The sequence below is a fragment of the Brassica napus genome, chromosome A5 (genome assembly GCF_020379485.1).
Source record: "Brassica napus cultivar Da-Ae chromosome A5, Da-Ae, whole genome shotgun sequence".
NCBI classification, from domain to species: Eukaryota; Viridiplantae; Streptophyta; class Magnoliopsida; order Brassicales; family Brassicaceae; genus Brassica; species Brassica napus.
The window spans coordinates 10,537,001-10,541,981 of NC_063438.1; the positions used below are offsets into that span (position 1 = coordinate 10,537,001).

General features: G+C 36.0%; 1 pseudogene; it reads right to left on the bottom strand.

Annotated features, from left to right (window-relative positions):
* Positions 1–1,522: 1,522 nt before the first annotated feature.
* Positions 1,523–4,164, bottom strand: LOC125608566 (annotated as a pseudogene).
* Between the last annotated feature and the right edge of the window lie 817 nt (positions 4,165–4,981).

Here is a 4,981-nt window from a genome sequence, read left to right on the forward strand (position 1 = left end):
TTTTTTTATAGTTTCAGATTCAAAATTTTTTATAATTTTTTTTGAAATTTTTTTTTTTGAAATTTTTTTAATTTTTTTTCAAATTTTCTTTTTATAATTCAAAAATACTTTTTGGAATTGTTTTTTAAATTTTATTTTTATTTTTAATTTTTTAGTATTTATTTTTTATTTTATAAAATTTTAAACCCTAATTCCAAAACCCCACCCCTTAACTCTAAACCTATTTTTGTGATTTTGAGCGTTGAGTGCTAGTTTGGAAACAGAAACTTGGTTTTGGTGCTATCTTTAGTCTTTTTCTCTTTTAGAAATTATATAATTTGTTTTGAACATATTTATTATAAACATAAAGAATCATGAAGAATCCATCAATCCATAACTCTTTTCGTTTGAGAATAAGTTGCTGAATTCAAATTTCATTAACAATTTTTTGACAGTAAAATTATAAAACATAATCCATATAAGATTATATAAATAGTTAATTGATCGTAAATAATTAGAAAAACATGGTAAGTTTATTTAAAATTGATGAAGTATAACATGTTTTTCCATTGCTGAAAACATGTTCTTTCTAGCACAACGGTAAGTTTATAATCGCTTACACTGCTAACCTGGGTTCGAATACCATGCAATTAAACAAGTGATAAAAATACCACAGCAGATTTCGAACTGAGGACACGCAAAAGGCACATCTGACGTGACCACAAGACGTTTGAGCATTTGTTTTTTCTTATTAAATATATTAGCGTAGTAATCATCCTATTGCTAATCGTTTAGGGTCAGAGTCTCAGACTCTCAGTGTTTTGTTTTGAAATCCAAAGGTTTCGAGTTTCTAATTTCAATTGCCTATTAAATATTTCTTCATTGTTTTAGGGTTCTTTTATGCTCAGTAGGTTCTGCTTAGTGCTGATGATAAGTTTGAGCTGGTGAACTTATCGATTACTTGTAAACCTCGTAACAATGTCGATTACAGATTATCTAAGCCTCAAGAGATAACGATGATCCTCACACATGAATACATCGTTACTCGCATACGAATCTCCTAAGAGATCGCCTCAAGACTCTCGTCTCACTCACTTCTGATCTTCGATAGTCTTCTCCAACCACAATACAGAGTATTTATTCAACTATCATAACTGCCAAAGACTCTTTCTCCATTCGACTCTTTGCTCCTTCCTTCCCTTCATATCTTGCCTTTAAAGGACTAGCCACGTCAGCAGTATCTGATTCTTCCTTTGGCCCAAGCGTATCAGCTGATTTCTCCGGGGCCTTTGAAATCTTGGGGGGCTCTTGTTCTGTTTCTTGTGTGTGTCATAACAGTTGGGCTCTAGTGGCGGCTGAGCCAAGCTCTGACCAAGTTAGGGAGAGGTGTAGACATGATTCTTGTTTTGCTAATTCAAATATTATAGATAAAAGTTTTATATATCACTAGTGTCCTTGCAATACAACAAAAATACCATGATACTAAAATGCAATAATTTTATTGAACAGAACAGCAATGAGATGGATGAAGCTAACGAGTGCTTCAGTGCCTTCTTCTGGCAAGATTCCTCAGGATGTATCCGATGGTTACTCCAATTATAATTCCAGGTGCAAAGCCGAACCCTGCTGCTACCCAACTCAACCTTTCCACTTCTTCGTCTTCGTCTTCTTCTTCGGGCACTGGTGGTTCAGTTTCTGGCGATGTTGGATCTCCACAAACAGGCTTAAGGGAAGGACCATAAAGTCCAGGGTTTCCCTCATAGGAAGAGCAGTTTTGTCGCTGGAACTGTGTACCTTGTGGTATTGAACCTACGAGCTGGTTATGTGAAACGTTGATCCACTCAAGAGACGAGAGGTCCCCTAGCTGTGGAGGGATCTCACCAGAAAGCTTGTTTTGGGATAGGTCCAGTGATTCCAGTGCAGTAAGGTTTGCCAAAGAAGATGGGATGTGTCCTGTGAAAGCATTTCTTGACAGATTGAGAACATAGAGTCCCTGCAAGAGTCCAATGGATTCAGGAACTTGTCCATGGATTCTGTTTCCAGAAAAATCAATGATTGTGTAGATTGTGAGGACACGTTCCATTGCCATTGATACTCCTTTACTCATCAACATAACAGAAACGTAGTTGAAGAGAACCTCGATGTATTCCGGTTGCGTAGAATTATCTTCATTCGTGGATATTGCAGTCCAGTTGAGGAAGTAATCAGATGGTAAGGTACCGTGGAAATCGTTATGTGATACATCAATGATTTTCAAGGCAGGAAACCCGAACCAAGCCCCCCCATTGGAGTGATGCAACATGCCATGAAACTTGTTGGATCGGAGGACAAGAACTTCTAGGCTCTGCAAGGAATTCAAGTGGAACGGGAATGTGTCGTTGATAGCATTACTCTCCAAGTTAAGAACTTCCAGACGAGAACAACTGGTTAGAGATGGAAGAAGCTTTCCCTCCAATAGGTTGTGGCTGACGTCAATGACCCTTAAATGCTTGGCATGCATGCACATGTGAGGAAGACTTCCGATGAGACCATTGTTATGAAGATCCAGATATCGCAGCTCTTGTAATCTCCATAACCAGTCTGGTACTTGACCTTTGATGTTGTTGTTGGAAAGGTATATAGACATTAGATTTCTCTGGTCTCTTATGAAATCAGGAAACTCAGTGATGTTGCAGCTTGACAAGAACAAAAACTCGAAATTTGATGAAAAATCAGAATCTGAAGTGATGTTTGATGTTGAAAGAGGGATGCCCGAAAGATCTAGCCGTACTAGCTTCTTGAGAGAAGAGAAGACATTTAAGTCAACTGGACTATTGTCTCTGAAATTGTTAGACCCAAGGTAGAGATATTCTAAATTGGATAACAGAGAAAAATTCTCGAATCCAACCAGATCACTGAGTTGGTTATTCTCCAAATCAATTTCTTCCAATGAAGAGATTTGGAACAAGGATGAAGGAACTGCTCCAGTAAAAAGATTATCATGGGCAACAACGGCTACCAGTTCGGAGAGTTGCCCAATGTTAGGTGAGAGGGAACCTATGAAGTGGTTTGAATCGAGAGAGAGCCTGAGTAGTTTGGTTAAGTTGAAGATTGCAGATGGAATGTTTCCGGTGAGGTGATTATTGGCAACCTCAAACGTGATCAACTGTTTTAGATTGCCAATGGAAGATGGGATTTCACCAGTTAAAGAGAGAGCCTGAGTAGTTTGGACGAATCAAGTGTCAAAGAAACTAAATGTTTAAGGTTGCCGATGGAATCAGGTATGACACTTGAGAAAGATGTCATAAAAAACTCCATGACTTTCATAGAGTTGTTTCTACGAAAAACAGGAAGTTTGCCTCTCAGATTTGGGTTGTGACTCAGGATAATGGACTGTAAGTTTGGTATCAGAAAAATACTGCTTGGAAATTCTCCATCCAGGTAGCAGTTCTGAAGATGTAGCCATCTCAGAGATTGCATCTTTGAAAACTCGTGGGGGATTTTTGAAGATATGTTTACAAAGCTCATATCCAAGGCTCTAAGGTTCTTAAGGTTACTAGCAAGTAGATGGAGAAAATATGGTGGGTTTTCAATGAACAGCCAACTTGGAGGAGGTAAAAGATAAGAAATATAGGAAAAAGAAGAAAGATCGAGAGACACCAAATTGGTGAGTTGGAGAATTTCTGTTGGTATTGGACCTTTCAATGAAGATCCAGAGAGATTTAGTGTTTCTAGCAACATGAGATTGTTGAACTTATGAGGGATTGGAGAAAAAGTGAAATTATTGCAAGCAAGGTTCAAAGTTTTGAGATGTATCAGTCTAAACAAACTGGAATTCGGTTCGAGACGGCCATAAAGATAGCTGCAACTTAGATCGAGACCAATTACCTTTCCTGACTTTGTATGGCATGTGACACCTTTCCAACTACAACACTCCGTGCTATTCCCCCATGATTTGGTCTTTGGGTAAGACTTAACGTTCACCACCGTGTCATCATAAATTGTCACAGAGTCACCAAAGTAGTCGTTAAACTCACCAGACTTCCAAATTTTGAACTCAGCCTTCAGCTTGAGAAGCAAAACTCTTTCATCTGGATCGCACAGGTCCGGTGTTAGAGATGCAGAAGTGCTTAATAACTTTGCATAGGAGAAGAGAAGAAGAGCGATAGGAAGATAGAAACTGAAATTATAGTATGAGCCTATCATTTTTTTGTACCAATAGCTTAATGGATGTATAATGTACTTATAGGGAACATTTAGTGTGGTTGGTTTACGAGTGTTCGTTCATTAATAATCGACTAGGTAATAATCTACGGATTGCGCGAGATGTGATTATTAGTTTTGTTATTTTTAATAAAAATACATTAAATCTGTTTAATTTGGATATCGGTTCGGTTTTAAATTTTCTTTTGGTTTTTAATCTCTTAAAATATAACTATTATTTTAAATTAATATTTATTTTTGTTTATTCGATTAGAATGTTTGATTTTTTAGTTTTTTTTGGTAAAAATAAAAAATTACTATTATTTGTTTATTTTCATGTTATGAATTTTAGATAATCGTCATGTCGAACCAATGGTTTCATATCATAGTTTCTAAACGGATAATAGTTCAAGAAAAAGAAAAGAAAATTATTAAGACAAATCATTCACTACAATTTGGTCGGTAGTGAAAGAACCATTAAGAAAAAAATATTTTAACTTCCAAAAAAATAGATACTTCAGTTGTGGTAAATACTTAGTTACAAGGTGCTCACATCAAGGTGCGCATGTATGTGTATGTAAAAGTATATAAAAATTGTTGACAAATATATAAGATATTGTTAATTAATATTAAATGACTTTTTTATTCAAAATAATACATGAAAGATAAAATTAAAATTAATTAAAAATTAAAAAGGCCTTGACATTAGTGAATTTTTTTCATATACAGAAAAATAAATTGTATCCGTAAATAGAGGTGGACACATATCGAATATCCGGTTATTTGGAGGCATTCATGTCGATTCAATCCTTAGCCACCT